Below are 27,700 nucleotides of genomic sequence, written 5' to 3' on the forward strand. Positions count from 1 at the left end.
AAGCAAATATGTATTAATACACACTTATCCTCTCCCTTTTTACACAAACATATTATATACAATAATAAACAGTGTCCTTGGAGTTCATTCCCTCGGTAAATACAGAGCTGCTTTATTCTCTGCAACAGCAGCATCATACTCTACTGCCTGCATGCACCATAATTTATGTCACTGCTGCAGATGCACTTCAGCTGTTTCTGATATTCTGCTGTGAAAAACTTAGGATGTACAATCATTCATGTGTGGGAAAGTGTATCTGTAAGCATCAATTCCTAGAAGTGGAATTGCTGAATCAAAGGATATATGCAATTGCAATTTTTAAAAAATATGCAGAACAATGACAGCAGTATTCTTTTTAGTTGTGAGAATGACTTATTTCTTGCCATTCTCCCATGGTGGGAGAAGGTGAAGCAGTGATGGGCCACTTGGGCATATATGCTGTGGCCTAATAAACAGACGGCATCAACATATTCCCCCACTGACCTTCATAGAGTGTTCTGCTGCTAAGCAAGTGGAAACACAAAAAGTGGCTTTTCATATTTTTTCTAGTTGTTACATGTAATAAAATATTGTTGTCTAGAATGAAGAAACAGAAGACCTCTTATCCTCTCTGAACCCATTTTCTGTAAATCTGAAAAAATAGGTGTAATTCTTCTTTCTTATGGATGATTATGAGACTAAGAGGTGCTTATAAGGGTGGAAGTACTTTGTAAACTAATATAAAGCTAGATTAAAATAACAATACAGATTCATCCAAAACCCTTGTCAGGGGGTCATTCCAGAGATTAAGGTTGAGGCCTAATTTTATGCATTAAACATCACTAGAATAACATTTCGTTTTCTTTTCTTTTTTTTTTTTTTGTGAGACTGAGTTTTGCTCTTGTGACCCAGGCTGGAGTGCAATGGCGCAATCTTGGCTCACTGCAACCTCTGCCTCCAAGGTTCAAGCAATTCTCCTGCCTCAGCCTCCCAAGTAGCTGGGATTACAAGCGCCCGCCAACACACATGGCTAATTTTTGTATTTTTAGTAGAGATGTGGTTTTACCATGTTGGCCAGGCTGGTCTCAAACTCCTGACCTCAGGTGATCCACCTGCCTTGGCCTCCCAAAGTGCTGGGATTACAGGTTTGAGCCACTGCACCCAGCCTAAATTTTAAAAAAATTTTTTAATGGAGCCTCGCTCTGTCACCCAGGCTGGAGTGCAGTGGCGTGATCTCAGCCCACTGCAACCTCCGTCTTCCGGGTTCAAGCAATTCTCCTGCCTCAGCTTCCCAAGTACCTGGGATCACAAGCACCCGCCACCAGGTCCAGCTAATTTTTGCATTTTTAGTAGAGATGGGGTTTCATCATGATGGCCAGGCTGGTCTGGAACTCCTGGCCTCAGGCGATCTACCCCACTCAGCCTCCCAAAGTGCTGGGATTACAGGCGTGAGCCACAGCGCCCACTCTAAAATAACATTTCTATTGTTCAATTTGTAACAATCATCCTAAAAAAAATTCAGATTAAATTTGAGATCTAAATACCTAATTGATGTTCAATAAGAACTAAATCTCAAGCCATGTAAAGAAAACTATGCAAAAGGAAGCCCTTCAGGAATGTAGTCATTATCTTCTAGATCAAGGGTGTCCAATCTTTTGGCTTCCTTGGGCCACACTGGAAGAAGAATTGTCTTGAGCCACACATAAAATACACTAACACTACAATGGTTAATGAGTTAAACAAAAAATTGCAAAAAAAACCTCATAATGTTTAAAGAAAGTTTACAAATTTGTGTTGGGCCACATTCAAAGCCATCCTGGGCCGCGGGTTGGACAAACTTCTTCTAGATGCTATTAGAATTTTGCCAGATGGGAAGAAAGAGACAGATGTTAGAATGGCCAGTTTCCTGCGTTGTTTCATTTCAGGGGAATGGCTCATGAGCTACGGCCTGTCTCTCGCTCCATTTCAACAGAGGCCTGCCAAAGCTGATCTAGGTGCAAAGGGAAAATCCCAGCCCCTGATATCCTCTGGGAAGACCTCTGTTGCAGTGCACGAGCCTGCCAGACAAGATCCTAGACCTGAAAGAGTAAGAGAGACAGAATGGCAGGGCAGGACAGGGAGACAGGTCAGTGCAGAGGACTGATTCTTCTGCATTACAGACTTCTGAGAAGGCGGAGCTGTCCGACTTTTACCTGTCAAAACAATGGGGCTCCAAGCCTAGGAAAGAAAGAAAGCCTGCAGCAAGCTGACCTTGAGGTTCAGCTGCTTTGTAATAGCTCCGTATATTTTTTGAGCTCTCCAAAATGATAGAAACAAAGGAATGATAATGACCTACATTAATCTTAAAAATCTTTAAAAAGGAAGGAATTCCCAAAGCATGAGTCCCCTTAATTAAATCTCCTTAACTCTGAACACAGAACACCATTTCTTTTCTGAACTCACCCAGCTAGATTGAACTAGTCATGTATTATTGACATATTCTTTCAGGAAAATGGACTAAGTTAATTTCCTGCCACCAAGGCTTAAAATCTTATTCTGGGTCTTCCTCAAAGGAGAGAGTTTTCTTGGAAGGATGCCCTGATACTCTTTCTTTATTACCTTTGTTATTCTTCCAGTGGGTCTAATTACAGAGTGATAAATCTTTAAAGGAACTCACAGAATTGCCAGGAAAGAAGGAAGCACAGATCAGCAGCTCATCGCCTTCATCCTGAAGACCTTTTCTGCTAGAACTTGTCATTCAATGTTAACACCCACTGTTTGAATGGTTATTGAACATGAAAAATTGAGTAATTCCCCAACCTCAACTCTTTTATCTGCTGAGGAAATCAGATGCACATTTGTCACGGCAGCCACACTCTTCCAGACCGTTCTCCAACTCTTTTGTGTTTAGATTCATGCATCCTCACCTTGCTAGCTGTCATAGAGTCTCACCTCAAAGTCCAGAACTAGGTATGAATTGGATTCTCAGTAACTATTGGCTTCCTATGGAAAGCCTAAGAGAGAGGTCACAAACTGGTTACGTTCTATCTGAAACATTTTATTTGGCCCACCTGGTATTTAAAACAACACGGGCCGGGCGTGGTGGCTCACATCTGCAGCACTTTGGGAGGCTGAGGCAGGTGGATCACCTGAGGTCAGGAGTTCGAGACCAGCCTGTCCAACATGGTAAAACCCCGTCTCTACTAAAAATACAAAAATTAGCTGGGCATAGTGGCGGGCGCCTATAATCCCAGCTACTCGGGAGGCTGAGGCAGGAGAATCGCTTGAACCCAGAGGCGGGGGTTGCAGTGAGCTGAGATCGCGCCATTACACTCCAGCCTAGGTGACAAGAGCAGAACTACGTCTCAAAAATAAATAAATAAATAAAACATGGGCTGGGCACAGTGACTCACACCTGTAATCCCAGCACTTTGGGAAGCCGAGGAGGGCGTATCACCTGAGGTCAGGAGTTTGAGACCCCGTCTCTACTAAAAATACCAAAATTAGCTGGGTGTGGTGGCATGTGCCTGTAGTCCCAGCTACTTGGGAGGCTGAGGCGAGAGAATTGCTTGAACCCAGGAGGTGGAGGCTGCCGTGAGCCAAGAATGTGCCACTGCACTCCAGCCTGGGTGACAGTGAGACTCTGTCTCAAAAAAAAAAAAAAAAAAAGAACATGAAGCTTGGGCAACATAGGGAGACCTCCATCTCCACCAAAAATTTAAAAATTAGCTGGGCATAGTGCCACTTGCCTGTGGTCCTAGCTATTCGAGAGGTTGAGGCGAGAGGATAATGTAAGCCCAAGTCAAGGCTACAGTGAGCCATGATTGCACCACTGCACTCCAGCCTCGTGCTAGGTCTTGCCCTGTTTCCAAAAGTAAAAATAAACAACAACAACAACAACAAAATCCTCAGCAATTCCACTTCTCTATATATGTATATCCTAGTAAAAAGCTTTACATATGTGCACAAGAAAACATGGACAAGATTGCTTCCTGCAGCATGGTTATCACAGTAGAAAAACTAGAAACAGGCTGGGTGCAGTGGCTCACAGCTGTAATCCTAGCACTCTGAGAGGCCGAGGTGGGAGGATTCTTTGTGGCCAGGAGTTCAAGATCAGCCTGGGGAACATAGTGAGACCATCTCTACAAAAAATTTTTTAAAAATCAGCAGGTGCGGCAGCTCTCGCCTGTAATCCCAGCACTTTGGGAGGCCGAGGCGGTCTGATCACAAGGTCAGGAGATGGAGACCATTCTGGCTAACATGGTGAAACCCCGTCTCTACTAAAAAAAATACAAAAAATATTAGCCGGGCGTGGTGGTGGGCGACTGTAGTCCCAGCTACTTGGGAGGCTGAGGCAGGAGAATGGTGTGAACCTGGGAGGCGGAGCTTGCAGTGAGTGGAGATCATGCCACTGCACTCCAACCCGGGAGACAGAGCGAGACTCTAGTCTCAAAAAAAAAAAAATTTACATTTAAAAAATATAGCTACAGAATATACCTGTAGTCCCAGCTTCTTGGGAGGCTGAGGCAGTAGGATACCCTGAGTTCAGGAGTTGGAGGTTGTAGTGAGCTATAATAGCACTATTGCACTCCAACCTGGGTGACAGAGGGAGATACTATCTGTAAACAAAACAAAACAGGCCATGTGTGGTGACTCTCACCTATAATCCCAGTACTTTGGGAGGCCAAGGCAGGAGGATCGCCTTAGCCCAGGAGTTGGAGACCAGCCTGGGAACAGAAGGAGACCCCATCTTTAAAAATTAGCCAGGCATGATGACACATGCCTATAGTCCCAGCTACTTGGGAGGCTGAGGCAGGAGGATTGCTTAAGCCCAGGAGGTTAAGACTGCAGCAAGTTGTGATCACACCACTGCACTCCAGCCTGAGTCACAGAGGAAGACCCTGTCCCAAAAAACAAACAAAAAAATCTAGAAACAACCTAGACATCCATTTATAGGAGAACTGAATAATAAAATATGGTATATTCATATTATAGACAATATGGCTGGGTGTGGTGGCTCACACCTATAATCCCAGCACTTTGGGAGGCTGAGGCGGGAGGATCATCTGAGGTCAGGAGTTTGAATCCACCCTGGCCAACATGGCGAAACCCTCTCTCTGCTAAAAAATACAAAAATTAGCAGGGCATGCTGGGATGCGCCTGTAATCCCAGCTACTCAGGAAGCTGAGGCACGAGAATCACCTGAACCCAGGAGTCAGAGGTTGCAAGTGAGCTGAGACTGCGCCACTGTGCTCCAGCCTGGGTGACAGAGCGAGACTCTGTCTCAAAAAAAAAAAAAATATATATATATATATATATACATAATATATATATATATATACACACACACACACCATTCAGTAGTTACAAGTTATAATGAATACATTAGAGCAGAGGTCAGCAAATTACAGTCCAGGATACAAATCTGGCCCAGAACCTGGTTTTGTAAACAAAGTTGTATTAGAACAGCAATATTCCTTAGTTTACATATTATCTACTGCTGCATTAACTATAGAGGTGAATAGAGTTGAGTAGTTGCAATAGAGACAATATGGACTACAATACTAAAACATTTACTATCTGGCCTTTTACAGAAAGTGTTTGCCAATCTCTGAATTAGGGTTACATATTTAACATGGATAAATAAATAGGCTGAGTGAGAAACAAAGCTGCAGAGTGACAGTTACGATTAGGAATTTACAAAAAAATACGGTGCTCATGGATTTGCATCTACGTATGTATAAGTATTAAAAAGTGGGATAGGATGGGTGCAGTGGCTCACACCTCTGTAACTGCAGCACTTTGGTAGGTTGAGGTAGGAGGATCACTTGAGTTCAGAAGTTTGAGACCATCCAGGGCAACAGAGCAAGACCCTATTTCTACAAAAAATGAAAATTAGCTCAGCGTGGTGGCCTACTACCTATAGCTACTCCAGAAAGGTGGAAGGATCACTTGAGCCCAGGAGGTGGAGGTTACAGTGAGTCATGATTGTACCACTGCACTCCAGAGTGAGACCCTGTCTCTGAAGAAGGGAAGGGGAAGAGAGGGGAGGGGAGGGGAGGGGAGATAGAACAATATATAACAATTTATGATAGTGGCTGCCCAAACTGGGCAATGGGAAGTATGGATAATGGGAGTAGAGATGGGAAGGATATTTCAACTTTATCTGTAATATTTTATCCTTTCTCTTAAAAAACAAAAACAGAGGGAGGTTTCAAGCTTTATAACATTTCCCTTACTTTGTTGATTCTATTTCTTATATTATTCTCTGAATTTTTGTTTTGTTTGTTTTTTGAGATAGAGGCTCACTCTGTCACCCAGGCTGGAGTGCAGTGGCACAATCACAGCTCACTGCAACCTCCGCCTCCCAGGCGATTTTCCGCCTCAGCCTCCTGAGTAGCTGGGATTACAGGCTCAGGCCGCCATGCACAATTAATTGTTGTATCTGTTTGTAGAGCTGGGTTTTTGCCATGTTGGCCAGGCTGGTCTCGAACTCCCAGCCTCAAGTGACCCACCCACCCTGGACTTCCAAAGTGCTGGGATTACTGGTGTGACATTACACCAGGCCTGAATTTTTTTTTTTAATTCCAAAAAACAATTTTTTTTTTTTTTTTTTGAGATGGAGTTTCACTCTTGTTGCCCAGGCTGGAGTGCAATGACATGATCTTGGCTCACCGCAACCTCCGCCTCTCAGGTTCAAGCGATTCTCCCGCCTTGGCCTCCCAAGTAGCTGGGATTGCAGGGATGCGCCACCTTGCCCGGCTAATTTTGTGTTTTTTTAAGTAGAGATGGGGTTTCTCCATGTTGGTCAGGCTGGTCTCAAACTCTTGACCTCAGGTGATCTGCCGCCTCAGCCTCCCAAAGTGCTGGGATTATAGGCGTGAGCCACAGCACCCGGCCTAACAATTTCATATTTAAAAAAAAAAATTTCCACTTCTCTGGAAACATGGGAATATCTGACAGCCCTTGACCTGAACCCCAGGTGGCAGCAATAGGAATCCTCCCTAACCCCACTATCTCCTGTTTCACATCTAGCATGCTTTGCTCATTTATACTTCCTGGCTGGCTCTTGTAGACATCTCTGTTTATGACCAAATTCATGTATGTATGATTTGATTAAGAAAGGCCTGACATACTAGCCCATCTTTTTAAATGCCATTTGCCGAGGCTCTGTAATGACATAGAAAATGCTTATCATAAATGAAAAAGCAGTTTACAAAATTAATCACTGCATACAATCACAATTATATAAAAATAAAGACACACGTAAAAACATCAATAGTGGTCAACCTTGGGTAATGGTATAGGTGATTTCCCCTGCTCTTTCAACATTTCTATATTTTCCAAATTCTCTTTAATGAGCATGTGGTATCTCCAAATGGGAAAAAATAGAGGTCTGGCAATTCCCCAGGAACAACCCTCCAAGGAGGTGCAAACTGTGGGCACACAGAGTGCATACTAACGCACCTCGAATCAACGCATTCCAAAGCAATGTCCTCGAAGATCAGATCAGGCAACCACCTGCCAACTGCCTGGCCAGGGTTCAAATACTCGAGTATCTGAAATGCAGCCCAAGCCAAAGATTACATGAGCCATCAGAAAAGCACTGCAACACTCGAGCAAGAAGTAAAAGCGACTCCCTGCTGAGCAGCCTAAACCAATTCCCTGGACAGGCTTCTCTCGGGGGAAGCAGCTGTTTTTACTCTGTATCCACCTCATCACCATCAATAGTACTCCTTTTTACAATTATTTCTAATTGTTTTTGAAGTATCAGGACTCCGTGTTTGCAATCCCTGAACCATACCATGAAAGTAAGTCCAATTCTAGGTCTCTGGTTCCTATGATGGCCAGTTTCACAAAGGGAGTTACACACTTTTTAAAACAAGATTATCCATCTTGGGTTGAAAACTAACACCACTGTCCTGCAGAACTTTTAAAAAGACATTTTATACATATCGAGAAAATGGTTCTACATTTGCTTATATGTGCATAAAATATATCTGAAAGAATTCACAAGAACCATATAACAATTGCCAGATAACAACACTGGCTTTCCCTAAAAGAGCTGGGTGGATGAGGGCCAAAAGTAGAAGAGAAACTTTTCTTTCTATACCCTTTTATTTCCCTTCAGACCGAGTTTCACTCTGTCACCCAGGCTGGAGTGCTGTGGTGCAACCTCGGCTCACTGCAACCTCTGCCTCCCGTTCAAGTGATTCTTGTGCCTCAGCCTCCCAAGTAGCTGGGATGGCAGGCACCCACCATCACGCTGAGCTAATTTTTGTATTTTTAGTAGAGACAGGGTTTCGCCATGGCCAGGCTGGTCTCAAACTCCCGGCCTCAGGTGATCCGCCCACCTCAGCCTCCTGAAGTGTGTATACCCTTTAATACCTCTTGAGTTTCGAATCATGTAAATATATTACTTAGTCAAAAAATAAAATAAAATCAAGGGGAAAGAGAGAGATGGAAAGGCTTTGTGAAATTAAACAAATATACAGGGGTTACTCATTTTCCCCATTTTATCTATCCATTTGTGCTGACTACCATGAATATAAGAATAAAAATGGGCTGGGCGTGGTGGCTCACACCTGTAATCTCAGCACTTTGGGAGGCCGAGGCGGGTGGATCACAAGGTCAAGAGATTGAGACCATCCTGGCCAACATGGTGAAACCCCGTCTCTACTACAAGTACAAAACTTAGCCGGGCGTGGTGGCAGGCAGTTGTAGTCTCAGCTACTCGGGAGGCTGAGGCAGAAGAATCACTCAAACCCGGGAGGCAGATGTTGCAGTGAGCTGAGATCATGCCACTGCACTCCAGCCCAGGAGACAGTGAGAGATTCCATCTCAATTTAAAAAAAAGATAATAAAAATGTTTTAATTGATAAATGAGGGGACCTACTAGGGGACCTAAATTTGGGACCTACTTATCCCAAATTTATGATGAAGCTTTGTAAAACAGTTTCTATTAGGTCCATAGCACTGGAATTTTTAACTTTCTAATGTAAATGTAGCAAGTCATGTAGTGTCAGCTCTAAAAAGCATTTAGAGCATAGACGTCAAATAAGAAAGTAATGAAATATATTCTATTGTTATTACAGGCATTATTTATAAACGTAAGGTCAGCCAGGCGTGGTGGCTCACGCCTGTAATCCCAGCACTTCGGGAGGCCGAGGCGGGTGGATCACAAGCTCAGGAGATTGAGACCATCCTGGCTAACACGGTGAAACCCCGTCTCTACCAAAAATACAAAAACATTAGCCGGGCATGGTGGCGGGCGCCTGTAGTCCCAGCTACTCGGGAGGCTGAGGCAGGAGAATGGCATGAACCCGGAAGGCCGAGCTTGCAGTGAGCTGAGATCGCGCCACTGCACTCCAGCCTGGGCGACAGAGCGAGATTCCATCTCAAAAGAAACAAAAAAAAGGAGGGGGGGGGGGCATCACCTTTTTTGTAAGCCAAACAGTTGTGTGAACTGTCTAAAAAGTTTTAAAATGTCCCTTACAGAAAGAACATATAAGAGCCACAGCATCTCAAACTGGCACAACATATTTGAGGGCAGTCAGGCAATCAGTACCAAAACTCTAAATGTGAATACTCCCTTGAAACAGCAATTCCATTTCTTGGAATTATTTTAAGGACATAATTGAGTAACTAAATACATGTGCAATGATGTAATACACATTTGTGTTTGTCACAACACCACCTCTAAGTACTTAAATGCTCATCAATAAGAGAGTGGTTAGATTATGGCACATCTCTACAATGGGAAACTATGAAGTCATTAAAAATGACAACAAACCTCTAGGTATTTAGATATGGGCAATATTCAAGACATATTGTTGAATGAAGAAAAAGGCTACTAAACAGAATTACTATGATACAGTTAATGTTTATGTGTACAGGCACACGTGCAGACGCAGATTTGGGGAACACAGAGCAAAGACATTGTTAAAAGCGTGAGCTAAGGTGTTCAGCAGGTCTGGCTTTGAATTTCTGCTCTGCCATTTACTAGCTATAAAATCTCAAGAAACTAAGTCACAGTTTCTTCTTCCATAAAGTATGGTTAATAGCAATATCACCCTTAAAGAACTGTTCTAAGGATTAAATAAACTAATGAATGTTAAATGCTTAGCTTTTCACATTGAAAAGTACTAATAAATACTCAGGAAATGCAGGTAATACTGACCTCTAGGGTGGTGCGCCTGCAGGTTATTTTTTTTGCTTTCTTTGTATTTTTTGATGAGTGCATGTATTCTGATTTTTATAATTAAGGTGGGGGAAACAATAAGGCAATGTTTTCTTTGGAGAAAAGTCCAGAACTTTGATTTCAGCTTAAATGTCTGAAGAAGACACGCTGGTTCTCTGGAAAGAAACCTAAAAAGGTCACAGTCAAGTAACAAGAACAATAAATGCCTGCCCTGAATTCAAACTGGCGCCATGTACTCTCTGTCATTTGATGACACAAACAGGCAAACAAAGCATTTATTTAGGTAGGGAAAGAAGAAAAGAAACTCTTTTTGGCATTCAATTGTAAAACATTCATAAAATACATTCAAAAAATATATTCAAGTCTGTTGGACAACAACTACTATTCAGAATCAATGCAGTTCTTGGGTTTTATTGTATTCAATAGTCACAACTCACAGTATACCAAGAGCTTAATGTGAGTCCTCTTTTAATCCTCAAAATCACCTTAGGAGGAAGGCAGGCATTAGCCTCATTTAAAGAATAAGGATCAGAGACTCAGGGAAATTAATTTGCCCAAGGTTACACAACAATTAAGTGGAAGAGTCAGGATTCAAAACCAGATTTGTCTTATGTTAAAACCCATATATAAACCCATATATTTTTAAAACACCTGATATATATGCATATATACATGTGTATGTCTATGCAAAGATTAAAGCAATTCAAGCTGTACAGAGTGTACAGTGAACATGTAAATCTTCCTAACATATCTGCATTGCTCCTTCATCTTCATCTTTTTTTTGTAAACCTTTTTAACTCAAGTAGCAGTACACTATATACCACTGTACTTCTTCCTATATAAATCTTGGAGAACTCCTTCTCCCCCACAACTCATTTTGTGTTGTTTTCTTTGTTTTTTTGAGACAGACTCTTGCTCTGCACTCCAGGCTGGAGTGCAGCGGCATGATGTCGGCTTGCCACAGCCTCAACCTCCTGGGCTCAGGTAGTCTTCCCACCTCAACCTCCTCAGTAGCTGGGACTACAGGTACATGCCATCAAACCTGGCTAATTTTGTTTTTATTTTTTGTAGAGACAAATGTCTCACTACGTTGCCCAGGCTGGTCCCCAGGCTGGTCCCCAGGCTGGTCTCAAACTCCTGGCTCAAGTGATCCTTCCATCTCTCAGCCTCCCAAAGTATGGGATTATAGGCATCAGACACCATGCCTAGCTGCTTCTTTTTCCTTTCTTTCCTGTTTTACTTCCATTCATTCATTCATTCATTCATTCATTCACTCATTTATTTTGAGACAGAGTCTCAGTTGCCCAGGCTGGAGTGCAGTGGCACGATCACAGCTCACTGCAACGTCAACCTCCTGGGCTCAAGCAATCTTCCCACCTCAGACTCCCAAGTAGCTGGGACTATAAGCACACCCCACCACATCCAGCTATTTTTTTATTTTTTGTAGAGACGGGGTTTTGCCATGTTGGCCAGGCTGGTCTCAAACTCCTGACCTCAGGTGTTCCGCCCGCCTTGGCCTCCCAAAGTGCTGGGATTACAGTCGTGAGCCACTGCGCCCAGCCAAAAAAAGTCTTTGATCAGTCAGTCCCTTATTGAGGGACCTTCTGATTGTTTCTGGTCATTTGCTACTGCAAACAGTACTGAAGTGGCTATACTGAATATATACCTTTAGGATAAGTGGGAGTAGTTGGTAGGATCCACTCCCAGAGGTAGGACTGTTGTACACATTCTATTGTTTTTTAAGAGTCAAGGTCTTCACATTCTGTTGTTTTTTAAGAGCCAAGGTCTTGCTCTGTCGCCCAGGCTGGAGTTCAGTGGCAGAATCTCAGCTTACTGCAGCCTCGAACTCCTCGCTCAAGCAATCGTCCCACCTCAACCTCCAGAGTAGCTGGGACTACAGGCGTGCACCACTGCACCTGACTTTTTTTTTTTTTTTCTATTTTTAGTATAGAGGGGGTTTCACTGTGTTGGCCAGGCTGGTCTCAAACTCCTGACCTCAAGTGATCCGCCCACCTCAGCCTCCCAAAGTGCTGGGATTACAGGCATGAGCCACCATGCCTGGACTAATTTTTAAAATTGTTTGTAGGTGGGAGGGTCCCGCTTTGTTGTACAGGCTGGTCTCAAAGTTTTGGCTTCACATGATTCTCCCACTTAGGCCTCCCCAAGTGCTGGTATTACAGGCCCACCATGTAATACCAGCCACCATGGTGAGCCACTATGTCCAGCTCCTTTTTTGATCTTGATTCAAACAAACCAACTGTTAAGAAATGTACAAGGACCAAGCTAGGTGATTCACCACCCATAATCCCAGCACTTTGGGAGGCCAAGGCGGAAGGATCACTTGAGCCTAAAAGTTCAAGACCAGCTTAGACAAGATGGCAAGACCCTGTCTCTACAAAAAAATTTTTAAAAATTAGCCGGTTGTGGTGGTATACAAATGTGGCCCCAGCTACTCAGGAGGCTAAGTTGGGAGGATCACTTGAGCCCAGGAGTTTGCTTGAGCCGCCTAGGAGTTTGAGGCAGCAGTGAGCTCTGATTGCACCTCTGCACTCAAGCCTGGGTGATACAGTGAGACCCTGTCTCAAGAAAAAAAAAATGAGGCCGGGCACGGTGGCTCACATCTGTAATTCCAGCACTTTGGGAGGCTGAGGAGGGTGCATCACTTGAGGTCAGGAGTTCAAGACCAGCCTAGCCAACATGGTGAAACCCTGTCTCTACTAAAAATATAAAAATTAGCTGGGTGTGGTGCATGCATGTCTGTAATCCCAGCTACTTGGGAGGCTGAGGCAGAAGAATTGCTTGAACCTGGCAGGCACAGATTGCAGTGGGCCTAGATCGCACCACTGCACTCCAGCCTGGGTGACAGAGCGAGACTCTGTCTCAAAAAAAAAAAAAATGTATAAGACAATCAAGGAAATTGAAACACTGGATATGAGACAATGTAAGAAATTATTGTTATTTATGTGTAAAAAAAGTTGTTATTTTAAAAAGAAAGTTCTTATCCTCTAGAGATAAACAAGAATATTTTCAGATAAAGTTATATGCCATCTGGGATCTTTTTCAGGGGTGAGGTACATGGAAGGTTATAGGTAAAATAGGATTGCCAAGTGCTGAGAACTGCTGGAGGTGGGTAATGGGTTCATGATTCATTACATTATTCTAGTTTTATGTATAATTGGGATTTTCCAAATGAAAAAAAAAATCACCCTCTAACCAATGGCTTATCATTTAAAATTTTTTTAAAATTACCGTAAAAAACCCCACATAATATAAAATTTACCCTCTTAATCATTTTAAGTGTATAGTTCAGTAGTGTTAACTATATTCACATTGTTGTATAACACATTTCTAGAACTTTTTCATCTTGCAAAACTGAAACTTTATAACCACTGGACAATTCTTCATTTCCCCCTCTCCTCAGCCCCTGGTAACCATGTTTCCATGATTTTGTCTACTCCAGCTACCTTGGATAAGTGGAATCATAACAGTATTCGTCCTTTTGTACTGGCTTATTTCACTCAGCACAACGCCCTCAAGGTTCATCAGTACTAAAGCACGTGTCAGAACTTCCTTCTTTTTTAAGGCTGAATAATATTCCATTCCATGTATGCACTATATATATATATATATATATATATATATTTTTTTTTTTTTTTTTTTGAGACACAGTCTCGCTCTGACACCCAGGCTGGAATGCAGTGGTGCAATCACAGCTCACTGCATCCTTGAACTCCTAGGCTCAAGCAATCCTCCCACCTCAACCTTTTGAGTAGCTGAGACTACAGGTACGTGCCACCATACTCAGCTAATTTGTTATTATTATTATTTGATATAGAAACAAGGTCTCACTATATTGCCCAGGCTGGTCTGGAACTCCTGGGTTCAAGCAATCCTTCTGCCTTGGCCTCCCAAAGTGCTGGGATTACAGGCGTGAGCCATCACGCCTGGCCTGTACCACATATTCTTTATCCATTTATCTGTTAACGGACATTTGGGCTGCTTCTACCTCTTGGCTATTGTGAATAATGCTATGGGCAGAGGGCCATAGCAAAACCTGTATTTAACAGGCAGATGTAGCCTGAATAGCCAAAAAGACATTCAGACACACCTGGGACTGAAACCCAGCTCTATCATTCCTAGTTTTGTTTGTTTGTTTTTGAGATGGAATCTTGCTGTCACCCAGGCTGCAGTGTAGTGGCGCGATCTCGGCTCACTGAAACTTTCACCTCCCAGGTTCAAGTGATTCTCCTGCCTCAGCTTCCCAAGCAGCTGGGATTACAGGCGCCTGCCACCACGCACGGCTAACTTTTGTATTTTTAGTAGAGCGTGGGTTTCACTATGTTGGCCAGGCTGGTCTCGAATTCCTGACCTCAGGTGTTCTACCCGCCTCGGCCTCCTAAAGTGCTGGGAGCCACTGTGCCCAGCCTATCGTTTGTACTTCTGAGGCTCTGTGAAAGTTTCTTACCCCTCGGAGCTGATTTCCTCGTCTGTAAAATGGGAATATCAGTAACACCTGCTGCTTGGGGCCGTGTAAGGACTAGAAGAAGACAGGCAGCAAGCATCTGGCCCACAAGTGGTAACTCTGCCCTGACCCAATTTGCAGGAGAAAAAAAAACAGAGACTTAGACAGGGAAGTGACATGGCACACTGAGTTAATAAGTGGCAAAGCAAGCTGAAATCAGGTCCACCTAGCTCCAAAGTCCATGGCCTTTCTTCCACACCAGCATGTCCTAAATGTCAATAATCCAATTGTTTCTTCACAATTTTCGCCATGTCTATCATCACCTGTACTATTATTTACTTAATGTTTCTTCTTTAAATCTACTTTTCTTAACACAAAGTTTATTTTAAAAAGAAACTTTATATAACTACCATGAATGGAAAATCAGTATCACTTGTTGTAAATAGAAAGTAACTGTGAAAATAAATATAAGAACAGACAACAATGTTACTAAATTCTAGCTAAATACTGTAGCTTATCTGAGGCCTGAGGTTTGATCGCCATTGGTTTGAAAGGGGGCTTAACAAGTGTTAAGAAACAGACTAGTGGCCGGGCGTGGTGGCTCCCGCCTGTAATCCCACCCCTGTGGGAGGCCAAGGCAGGTAGATCACGAGGTCAGGTGTTCAAGACCAGCATGGCTAAGATGGTGAAACCCCGTCTTTACTAAAAATACAAAAATTAGCGGGGCATGGTGGCAGGCGCCTGTAATCCCAGCTAGTCAGGAGGCTGAGGCAAAGAACTGCTTGAACCCAGGAGGCAGAGGTTGCAGTGAGCCGAGATCGCACCACTGCACTCCAGCCTGGGTGACTGAGACTCCATTTCAAAAAATAAAATAAAATTTAAAAAACCAGACTAGTACCAAACAAATACAGTATTCTTCTTGACACAGTCAGAAGAACCAAGAGAGAGTTTTAAAGGGAATAGCTCTCACCATGGCATTCAACATAATTTAGGATGTTGTGTTTGAGGGTTACCCAAACTCTCCTCCTATTCCACCTGGTTCAGCTCTGCAGAATATAAGGACCCACTCAGACCCCCTGAATCAGAATCTTGTCTTATCAAGATTCATGCCTACGCATGCTACGTTTATAGTAAACAGTTTCCAAAGTTGATCCAACAGAATTTCCCATAAATCATAGGATTTATTTTATTAATATGATGAGTTAAATGCTTTTTGAAAAATCCCTCTTCAAAAGTCCATCAGAACTGTCTTGGCTCATTGTCCAATGTTATAACGATATGCTTGCTCTCACAGTTCATACAGTGCACATCACTTGAACCCAGGAGGCGGAGGTTGCAGTGAGCTGAGATTGCGCCACTGCACTCCAGCCTAGGCGACAGAGTGAGACTCCAATACTGTACATAAAATGTTTACGGTTAATGTTGCCAATAAACAGCCTATTCAGAGAATGAAGGGTTGCAATGACAAAGGCCTATGTTCTGGGTCCTACTCACAGGGAATTCTTCATCAGAAAGAAAAATGGATAAAGAGAAGACACAAAAGAAGGTGAGAAAAACTATTACATCAAAAAAATACTTCATGATATGTAAAATATATCTAAATAAAGTTGGTTTTTTGTTTGTTTGGAGACAGGATCTCATTCACTGTGTCACCCAGGCTGGAATGCAGTAGCACAATCATGGCTCACTGTAGCCTTGAACTCTTGGGCTTGAACTTGCCTCAGCTTCCCGAGTAGTTGGGAGTACAGGTGCAAGCCACTGCACCTGGGTAAATTTTTATATGTTTTGTATAGATGGGGTCTCACTATGTTGCCCAGGCTGGTCTCAAACTTCTGGCCTCAAGCAATCTTCCCACTTAGGCCTCCCAAAGCCCTGGGATTACAGGAATGAGCCACCACATCCAGCTAAATCTGTTTTTTAAAGATACTTTTAGGCCGGGTGCGGTGGCTCATGCCTGTAATCCCAGCACTTTGGGAGGCCAAGATAGGCAGATCTCAAGGTCAGGGGTTCAAGACCAGCCTGACCAACATGGTGAAACCCTGTCTCTACTAAAAATACCAAAATTAGCTGGGCGTGGTAGTGTGCACCTGTAATCCCAGGTACTCAGGAGGCTGAGGCAGGAGAATCACTTGAACCCAGGAGGCGGAGGTTGCAGTGAGTTGAGATTACACCACTGCACTCCAGCCTAGGCGACAGAGTGAGACTCCATCTCAAAAAAAAAAAAAAAAAAAAGATACTTTTAGAGGATCCTAAGAAGGGAAATGTACAGTTCTCTGTTAGAATTTTTTAAAGTTCAAACTTTTCACAAACCACTTATTTAGAATTGTTCTCTTATGAGGCTGAGAGAGAAGGAGATATTCTGTATAACATATTATATGTGATTATAAAAAGGTGGAAACAACTTCAATGCTCAATGCCAGGGAAAGTGTAGTAGTTACTACTAAACTACTAACGTGTAGTAATAACTACTAAACACAAAAACATAGCAAGGCGTAGTGGCTCACACTTGTATTCTCAGCACTTTGGGAGGCTGAGGCAGGAGCACTGCTTGAGGCCAGGAGTTCGAGACCAGCCTGAGCAACATAGTGAGATCCTGCCTCCATGAAAAATTTAAAAATTAGCCACGAGTGGTGGCACGCACCTGTGGCCCTGGCTGCTTAGGAAGCTGAAATGGAAGGACCACTTGAACCCAGGAGTTGGAGGTTACGGTGAGCTATGATCATGCCACAGCATTCCAGCCTGGGCAACAGGGTGACACCCTATCTCAAAAATAAATAAATAACAAAAAAAATAGATTGGCCCTGGTGGCTCACACTTGTAATCTGAGCACTTTGGGAGGCCAAGGCAGGAGGATCGCTTGAGCCTAGGAGTTTGAGACCAGCCTGAGCAACATAGTGAGACCCTGTTTCTACAAAAATAAAATAAAAGTTGAAATAAATAAGTACAAAAATATGGAAAAATGGTTATGAAATAATGTTAAGTGAACATTTCCAAATAGGAAATGGGAAATACGCTTTGAATACAACTTTCTAAAAATATATCTGCAAGTAGTCAAGTAAGCTAAAACCTGAGTTAGGATACCATCACCATGGATAAATTCCCCAACCAAATTGTAATTCTGTCTGTCTTTTCAGCTTTAGGTTAACACTGCCATGTTAAAAACATTATTTAAGGGGGGTTGCCTTTGTAATTTAAAATTTTTAACATTAAAGGACCTAGCTTAAAGAAATCATCAGCAGTGCAGACAAAGGTTTACACAAAATAATCATTAAGATGTTCTCTGAAGCATTACTCATAACGTTTAAACATTGAAAATAGCGTAAATAACAACAATGGAGGAAACAGGTGAGAACTGCAAGCCTATGAGATAAAATGTATTTAGGAATACATTTGTATATGGACAGTAAAATGTTAACAGTAGTTATTTCTCGGTGGTGGATCTTAAAGTCAGCCTTATTTAATCTGTTCAGTATTTTCCTCATTTTTTTCCTCAATGGAAATTTATTATTTTTATAATCAGAAAAAATTATATTTTTTTAAAAGGCTGACAATTGAAGAATAAGGAAAAACATTACATATATTTCTTAGGCTAGAGTCTAACTTATTATTGCAGATCTTGCAAAACCAGTAACTACTTCCACCAAGGACTATCTTCTTGTGGTTATCTTTAGGTAACTTGAACTGATATTTTATCTTACCTAGAAGGAATCTTTTATGATTTGCTAGCTAGATTTTTTGCTTATGTTCTGAAATGTGTTACAAAGTAATGATTACTGTAGTCTGCTAAGCTGCTAGAGATTGTGCTATGAGCTTTTAGTTTCTGTTTAATTTATGTTACACACAAAAGGCCAAGCAAGCCCTTCCTGAAAGCACTGCTGAAGGTGATATGAAGGACTCCAGAGTGGTTAAGTCCCAAGCTCCCAATAATCTATGGCAATTTCTATTTCACTTGAACCCATTTCCATTTATAGACTATATTCAGGCATGACAAAATGCAAGTGCTGCAAATGTCTTGCCAAAAACTTTAAAAATAAAAGCCACACCCACCATGATTATCACTGGTTCCCTCTCTAATGCAAATTATGAGTTAAATAAATCAGCATGCTAAAGATAGATCTTCCTGTGTGAAGAGCTCAATGTCCGCAATCAGTGTGACAAAGTGAGAAGACACAATGTGTCACCATGATTAACTGAACCTTAAACATGAACATCCCAAGCTGCTGTGCAGATGTGTGATGCTGATAAGATGAGCTGATTGAAATGCTCTCTGACTGCCAAGAAATACGCTCTAAAAGCCACACCCGAAAGGTCTGGGAGAAAGCCCAGTATGAAGTCACCAAGAAAGAACAAAATATCACCCAACTCAAGGTTCAGTCTTGTGGGCAGGGCTGGAAGGGCTTTGGGAAGAACTGTCCTATATCTTTATTTTACATATATATATATATATATATATATGCGCAAGAGAGAGGCCTAGAAAGGTTGAGTCACTTGCTCCAAGTCACACAGCAAGTAGCAGAATTGATAGAAGCCTGCCTTTACCCAGTTCCCACCATCCTTTCAGGTCAAAATTTCCTATAATGGCATAGTCCTTGACCAAGAAATCTTTCTGAGGGTCTAGAAAGATAGGAGGTGTTGAAAGGAAAATAATGAACCCACAGGGCAGAGAGAGAAAACTGAGGCACAGTGAAATGGAATCTTTTAACAATTAGTTAGCGGGTATTATATGGGACTTTATCCACTATCTTCTCACCCAGTGTAGATATTTATCACCAGAATCAAGAAACAGCTTAGAGCTAAATGACTCAGCATACAAGCTCACAGTTCCTACCTGCTTCAGCTGTTCTGACCCTGAAGTTAGATCACTAAGAAGTGTGAGAGGTAGTTCATCTTACCAAATGAGATATCTGTTTGTGGCCTCATCAGTCAAGTAACTGACACCATCTAGCTCAGAAGTTTTTCCCTTGATTTTCTCAAACATTCTTTGAAGTCACTTTTTTTTTTTTCTGGTCATCATTTAAAATTAGTTATGCAGGTATGGAAGAGAAAGGCTTTTGACAAGATAGCTAAGATGTGGTCACTGCCCACCTGAAAAACAGATGAACGTGTGAATGGTAGAAAGAGCAACAGACTTGGAGTCAGCAGATGTGGGGAAGTTACTGAACTTTTCTGAGCCTCTACTTTCCTCTTCTGGGAACCTGTGTTACAGGATTGCTGTGAGGTCTAAATCTAAATGAAACAACATGTGTAAAGTGCTTACACCAGTGCTTGGCTAATGTATCTTAGCTACGACTATTACTTTCATTGTCATTATCATTGGTAAGTCTTAGTTTTGCTACTGATTACCTAGGTGAGAGCATCTCAAACTTTAATGTGCACAGGAAACATCCAGGATCTTGGTAAAAGGCAGGCTCTGATTTATTAGATCTAGGCCTTGTTATTGTTGTTGTTTTCTTCTTCTTCTGTTTTTAAAAATACAGATGAGGGCTCACTGTTTTGCCCAGGTTGGTCTCGGACTCCTGGCCTCCAGTGATCCTCCTGCCTTGGCCTCCCAAAGTGCTGGGATTACAAGCGTGAGCCACTGCACCCAGCCTAGATTCTGCATTTCTGACAAGGTCCTGGGGACGTGGTACGTCTGTCACAGAGAACACACTTTGAGCAGCAAGGATCTCCCTAACTCAGCACCCAGAAAATGCTTAATATTACTGACAAAAACAAGTGACCTCTCCACACCACAATGTCATCATCTGTAAACCGGGGATAATATGTAGTCCAGATGATCTCAACTGACTGACAATTAGTAAATGAGAATGCACAGGAAAGAGCATTCGAAACTGCAAAGTTATACAAATAGCAGTGGTGGCCAGGTGCAGTGGCTCACGCCTGTAATCCCAGCACTTTGGGAGGCCGAGGCAGGAAGATTGCTTGACGCCAGGAGTTTGAGACTAGCCTGTAACACAGCAAGACCCTATCTCTACCAAAAAAAAAAAAAAAATTTTTTTTAAATTAGTTGGGTGTAGTGGCATGCACCTGTAGTCTCAGCTACTTGGATGGCTGAGGTGGGAGGATCGCTTGAGCCCAGGAGTTGGAGGTTACAATGAGCTATGACTGCACCACTGCACTCCAGCCTGGGCAACAGAGTGAGACCAAGTTTTCTTAAAAAATTAGGGGCTCATGCCTGTAATCCCAGCACTTTGAGAGGCCAAGGTGAGTGGATCGCTTGTGGCCAAGACGCCTGGACAATATAGTAAGACTCGTCTCTATAAATTTCTTTTTTTTTGAGATGGAGTCTCACTCTGTCACCCAGGCTGGAGTGAAGTGGTACAATCACAGCTCACTGCAACCTCTGCTTCCTAGGTTCAAGCGATTCTCCTGCCTCAGCCTCCGAAGTAGCTGGGACTACAAGCATGCACCACCACACCCGACTAATTTTTGTAATTTTAGTAGAGATGGGGTTTCCCCATGTTGGCCAGGCTGGTCTCAAACTCCTGATCTCAGGTGATCCACGTGCCTTAGCCTCCCAAAGTGCTGAGATTACAGGTGTGAGTCACCATGCCTAGCCATCTACAGAACATTTTTTTTTTTTTTGAGACGGAGTCTCGCTCTGTCGCCCAGGCTGGAGTGCAGTGGTGCAATCTCAGCTCACTGCAACCACCACCTCCCAGGTTCAAGCGATTCTCCTGCCTCAGCCTCCTGAGTAGCTGGGATTACAGGTGTGCACCACCACACCCAGCTAATTTTTGTATTTTTAGTAGAGAAGGGGTTTCACCATGTTGGTCAGGCTGGTCTCAAACTCCTGACCTTGTGATCTGCCCGCCTCAGCCTCCCAAAGTGCTGGGATTACAGGCATGAGCCACCACACCCAGCCCAAAAACATGTTTTTTTTTAAATTAGCCAGGCATGACGGTACATGCCTGCGGTCCCAGCCACTCAGAAGACTGAGGTAGAAGGATCACTTGAGCCCAGGAGTTCAAGGCTGTGGGGGAGCCATGATCACACCACTGCATTCCAACCTGGGTGACAGAGGGAGTCCCTGTCTCCAAAATGAATAAATTTATTAAATTTAATTAAATAAACAAGTGACAGTGATAAGACTATTAGTCTTACTATTCACAGTGTTGAATGTACAACCCTGTAATGCCCAGATTTACAAGTACAGTTACTGGAATACATAACAATGAAGCTGGAATTCCCTTGCTCAGAAGAGATTCAAGAATCCTCTAGGAATTCTGGTAGAGTACAATAGGTTTTCCAGGGATTCTCAAGTCAAAAGCTCTGAAACTTTAGAACTGTCATTTGGTGACCAGGAAAGAACCACTTTGGCAGGGAGAATGTGGCCATTTGGGGCACCGAGTGAACTTCACTAGTGATTCCGCTCCCTCTTCCAGAGCTGGCCAGGCTCCCCCAGCCAAGATCCCGAGTCAGCACTGCAATGCCAACAGCACAAGACAGAAAGACAGATGGGTACTGCCCTGGCAAAGCCCACACCTGCCACTCCACAGGCTGGCAAAGAGCCAGACTAGAGAAAAGCAGGACTTTTTTTTTTTTTTTTTTTGGTTCACAGTAGGAACTTCAAGCTTCAATCAGTTGCACCTGGCTAGCTTCTGCCAGCATAATCTGGGATTTCCTCCCCAAAGGCTATAAAGTATGATGCTTATACCTTGTGGCTCTCCTCTACAGGGTTCAAAATAAACTATGAATAATTCTTCCTCATAGGGACCCTTACCAAAAAGTCCTTTCATCATTTCAGAGGCAGATGGCATCTCTAACATCTACTTAATTGCTCAGGCCAAAACCCAGGAGTCATCCTTATTCTCTCACCCTCACCCCACCATCCTGCTGGTTCTACCTCTGAAACACATCCCCAATCTGTCCTCTTACCATCTCCACTGCCACCAACCTAGAAAGCCACTATCTTCTCTCACCTAACCTCCTAACTAGCCTCCTGGCTGCCACTCCTATGCCCTCTGAAATTCACTGCCACAAAGAGGCCAGAGTGATTTTTTTAAAAAACAAAAATAGATCATGCCAGCCACATCCCTTCTCCAGAACCTCCAATGATTTCCACGGCTTTTAGAACAAAATCCCAACTCGTTACTCTAGCAGACAAGGTCCTGTATGATCTGAGTGCTCCCTACCACTTCCATCCCCTACATCCACCCATCTCCCCACTCTGCCTTCCACTCACCTGTCCCAGCCATTGTAAGCCTTCTTGCAGTTTCTGGAACCTACCAAGCTTGTTGCCACCTCATAGCCTTTACCCTTGCTCTTCCTTCTCACATGTCTTCAAATGGCTGGCCCCTCCCTAGGAGCAAATCTCAGCAAAAATGTCACCACCCTAGCAAGGCCTTTTCTCTTTTTTTTTTTTTTTTTTTTTTAAACAGAGTCTCGCTCTGTTGCCCAGGCTGGAGTGCAATGGCGCAATCTCGGCTCACTGCAGCCTCTGCTTCCCGGGTTCAAGCAATTCTTGTGCCTAAGCCTCCTGAATAGCTGGGACTACAGGCATGTGCCACCACACCCAGCTAAGTTTTGTATTCTTAATAGAGATGGGATTTCACCCCAGCACTTACTCCTTATCCAAATTCCCTTGTTCATTTATTGCTGTATTTTTCTGTTTGCTGCCAGTAGAATATAAGCTGCATGAGAGCAAGGGACTCTGTACCTTTCTACCATGATATCTCCAGGCTAAAACAGAACTGACACATTCTAGGTGCTCAGGAAATACTGAATAAATAAAATCCGGGGAGGATATTGGTAAGTACACTGAATTTGAAGACAGAAGACTGGATTTCAACGTGAAATGGGCCACTCAATAGCATCATGGCTTCTTGGCTTCTCTTCAGATTCCTCGACTATAAAACAGAGATCCTAATCTGCACCTTACCTTCCTTGAAGGGACACAGATAAGATTAAATGAGTAAAAGCATGTGTAAGCAAGTGTAAGCATTTTTGTAAGCCATTAGGCACCATACTGTTATTGTCAAGTATTGTTACTCTCTGTTACATAAGAGGAGGGTCTTTCTCAGGGACTTGCGAATTAATGGATGAAAAGGCTTAGGAAGCAATCTGAGGTTTCTAATCCAGGCACCTAACAGAAGTCTAGGGACACAACAAAACAGATTAGAATCAGTGGCTTTACTCTGCAGCCAGGGCAAACATAAGATAAGAATTCATTTAAAGATGTCAAATGCAGTAATTTGCAAATTAAGCTCTGAGTTCCTTGAAGGATATGGAGATGGGATTGATCTCCACATCCTCCATGTGCCTAGCATAAGGGGATTTAGCAAATATTTACTGAATAGGGTGTTGAGCTACTAAACATAACATCCTACCATCAGCTTTCATCTTTCTTTCTTTTTTTTTTTTTTTGAGACAGAGTCTTGCTCTGTCGCCCAGGCTGGAGTGCAGTGGCGCAATCTTGGCTCACTGCAAGCTCCGCCTCCCCGGTTCACACCATTCTCCTGCCTCAGCCTCCCGAGTAGCTGGGACTACAGGCGCCCGCCACCATGCCCGGCTCATTTTTTTTTTTTTTTTTTAGTAGAGACGGGGTTTCACCGTGCTAGCCAGGATGGTCTCGATCTCCTGACCTCGTGATCCGCCCGTCTTGGCCTCCCAAAGTGCTGGGATTACAGCCGTGAGCCACCATGCCTGGACAGCTTTACCTTTCTTTGCAACCCATTGTGGCACAGGATTACAGGTTCCTGGGGCAACTGTATAAAAATATCAACATTTATATAATGCCATGATGGCTACTGTTTCATGCTTGCAATGACATTATGGTTGACGGACCTGGTATTATCACATACTTTAACTTACTCGTTCACCAACCATAAATGGAAAATACAGCACAAGCACCACGTTAAGCCCAAATAACAATAGCTAATGTTTACCAAATATGCTGGGTACTTCACATATATTAAGTTCAAATAAATCCTCAGAACAGCCATACATGATAATAAGGCCACAGGTAATAAGGCCTATTACTATCCCCATTTTACAGATGAGGAAACTACACCACCAAGGGGTTCAAAATGAACTACGAATAATTCTTCCTCACAGGGCCCCTTACTGAGCATCATTTCAGAGGTCAAGTAGCACCTCTTTGCTCAGTAGCACACAGCTTGGAAGTGGCAGAGCCAAGATTTTAGCCCAGGTAGTCCGATTGCAAGCTTTTAACCACAACTGCATAACAGCACTGAAAGGGCCTTCAGTATAATCTAGCCTAGTCCCCTCATTTTAACGAGGAGGGAATGAGGGACAGAGAAGCCCTCTTTTAAAGATTCCAGCTCTCAGGCTGGGCGCAGTGGCTCATGCCTGTAATCCCAGTACTTTGGGAGGCCAAGGCAGGCGATCACCTGAGGTAGGGAGTTTGAGACTAGCCTGACTAACATGGAGAAACCCCATCTCTACTAAAAATACAAAATTAGCCGGGTGTGGTGGCACACGCCTGTAATCCCAGCTACTTGGGAGGCTGAGGCAGGAGAACTGCTTGAACCAGGGAGGCGGAGGTTGCGGTGAGCTGAGATGGCACCATTGCACTCCAGCCTGGGCAACAATAGCAAAACTCCGTCTCAAGAAAAAAAAAAAAGATTCCAACTATTTTCTGAGATCCTCACTTTGGATGGTATCTATTTAAATAAAGCTTTACCTGAGATCTTGTTTCCTTAACTTCTAGCCAGTTAAAAATAACAAAAGAATACCGCTGTGGCCTTATAATAGCAACTGTTGCAAAATCAGAGGCAACAGTGAATGGTGGATAAAATACAGGATTTACCTAGAAACAAGTCCACTTCCATCACTTAATACATACAAGATTCTTAGGCAACGGCTGGGTGTGGTGGCTCACGCATGTAATCCCAGCACTTTGGGAGGCCGAGGCAGGCATATCACTTGAGGCCAGGAGTTCGAGACCAGCCTGGCCAACATGGCAAAACCTTGTCTCTACTAAAACTACAAAAATTAGTGGACGAGGTGGTGAACATCTGTAGTCCCAGCTACTCGGGAGGCTGAGGCAGGAGAATCGCTTGAACACAGGAGGCGGAGGTTGCAGTGAGCTGAGATCCCGCCACTGCACTCCAGCCTGGGCAACAGACTGAGACTGTCTCAAAAAAAAAAATTCTTAAGCAGATCCTTCCCTTCACTTTTCTGAATCTCCTGGCAAAGTCTACGTAAAGATTAAATGAAATAATATGCCTGGTAAAGTGCTTCTTAATCGTATGCTTGTAAATAGTTATTACTGCTTTAAGCACTTCCCAAAGGACACAAAGACGCCTTTTTTCTTCTGGAAGGGTCAACGAAGCCAAGTAGAAAATGAGACCATGACCCCAGCTATCTACAAGGGGTTGACCTCAAAGAGTTTCCCAGGACTACTTGTAGAAGTACCTCCCTTGCTCTGAGCAGAATGGAGAAGTAAAACTGGGGTTGGGGTTGGCATTGCAGTAGGACTACCCATATGAGCTGGCACTCTACACACCTACACCTTACCTGTCCCAAAGTCATCTCCTCCTGGAAGTCTTGCCCTCCTACCCTAGACGCCTCCTAATAGCTGGTTGAGCACTTACTATGTGCCAAGCTACTTGACATACCATTGATTTCCACAGTAGTCTATTATCTCATTTCACAGATAAGGAAAATAAGACTCAGAGAAATTAACTTGCCCAGGGCCACACAGTTACTAAGTGGAAATGCCACGTCTTTAACTCACTCAGACTTCAAACTGCCCTCTTGGTCTCCCATGCTAGGGTGCCGTAAGAATTCTCCCTCTCCCCATTTAGGGCACTTTCACATACACTTCTCATTACCTTAACCACTCTGAGCAGCAAGTCTTAGGACTCCATTGAATAAGCAGGTCAACTAAGGCCAGAGAGGGGAAAAGACTTGCCCAAGGTCACACAGCAAGCCGGGGACAGCGCCGAGGTTCGGACCCCACGCTCTCGCTTCCCCGCCCTCCTCCCAAACTGGAGCCCTGACCACCGCCCCAGGGCCCCCAGGTGGGCTGCGACCCAAGGTGGCCGTGTCTGGGGGTCGGGCCGCGACCCCGCCAGGGGAAGGAGGGGCAAGGCCGTCCGGACTACCAGAGGATGCCCGGGAGGCAGGGCAGAGGATGCTCCGGCTCGCGGGACAGCAAAGCCAGGCGGAGGCGCGGGCGCAGGTCGCAGGGAAAATCCCAGGCGGCCACAGGATCAGCCCTGCTCGGTGGGCGCCCGGCCCCTCCGACTCACCTGCGGCCCGAGCCGAAAGCGGGCGGCGACGGCGGCGGCGGCGGCGGCGGCGGGGGCGGCGAACCCCTGGATCAGCCATTCCCCGCTGCCCCGGATGGGGAGAGACAGTGGCCGCTCACTTCCTTAGCAACCTGGCTCGGCGACCCACTTCCTTAGCAACCGGTGTCAATTTCAATAACTTTATTGGGACACGAGCAGCGGACAGGGAAAGCCGGCTGGCTGGGTCCGGGCGGGGCTCAGCTCGGTGCTGGCGCTTAGCGGGGGCCCAACACACCTCGGTCTCCTCACCCACCTAAGCGGGGAGAGTGGCGCACAACGTGGCCTGACTCCATCCTCTGGTATCTCGTGCCTCAGTTTCCCATCTGTAAATGGAACACACGCTATTTCAGCCGCCATTCAACCTTTCCTAAAAGCTTTCACATCCATTATCTGACTGGTGTCTCAAACTGCTACTGAGATAACTCCCATTTAGGGTGCCCCCAGTGATTCAATACGAACACCTATAGGCATCCTTGTTGTATCTTTCCTGTCCTTCACCCAATCCAGTCAGTCACAACCGCCCCAGGCAAGGCCAGGCCACGCTCATCTCTAGCCTGCCTGAAATATCTGGTCTGTTTCCATTCATTCTTTTGTCCAGCTCTGCCCGAATAATCCATTTTCCATAAGGTGGCCAGAGTAATTATTTAAAACAGATCATGCGGCCAGGTGCGGTGGCTCCCGCCTGTAATCTCAGCACTTTGGGAGGCTGAGGCAGGTGAATCACCTGAGGTCAAGAGTTCGAGACCAGCCTGGCCAACATGGCGAAACCCCGTCTCTAATAAAAATACAAAAAATTAGCCGGGCGTGGTGGCGCGTGCCTGT

General features: G+C 44.0%; 1 protein-coding gene across 1 annotated transcript in view; it reads right to left on the reverse strand.

The window, feature by feature from the left end:
* KIF3B (kinesin family member 3B) overlaps positions 1 to 27,315 on the reverse strand; it is a 56,852-nt gene extending 29,537 nt beyond the window's left edge. The window contains exon 1 of the mRNA XM_030826793.1: positions 26,840 to 27,315. The gene's annotated coding sequence lies outside the window, so the exon portion shown is untranslated. The remainder of the gene's footprint in view (positions 1 to 26,839) is intronic.
* Between the last annotated feature and the right edge of the window lie 385 nt (positions 27,316 to 27,700).

The sequence above is a fragment of the Nomascus leucogenys genome, chromosome 13 (assembly GCF_006542625.1).
Source record: "Nomascus leucogenys isolate Asia chromosome 13, Asia_NLE_v1, whole genome shotgun sequence".
Classification (NCBI taxonomy): Eukaryota; Metazoa; Chordata; class Mammalia; order Primates; family Hylobatidae; genus Nomascus; species Nomascus leucogenys.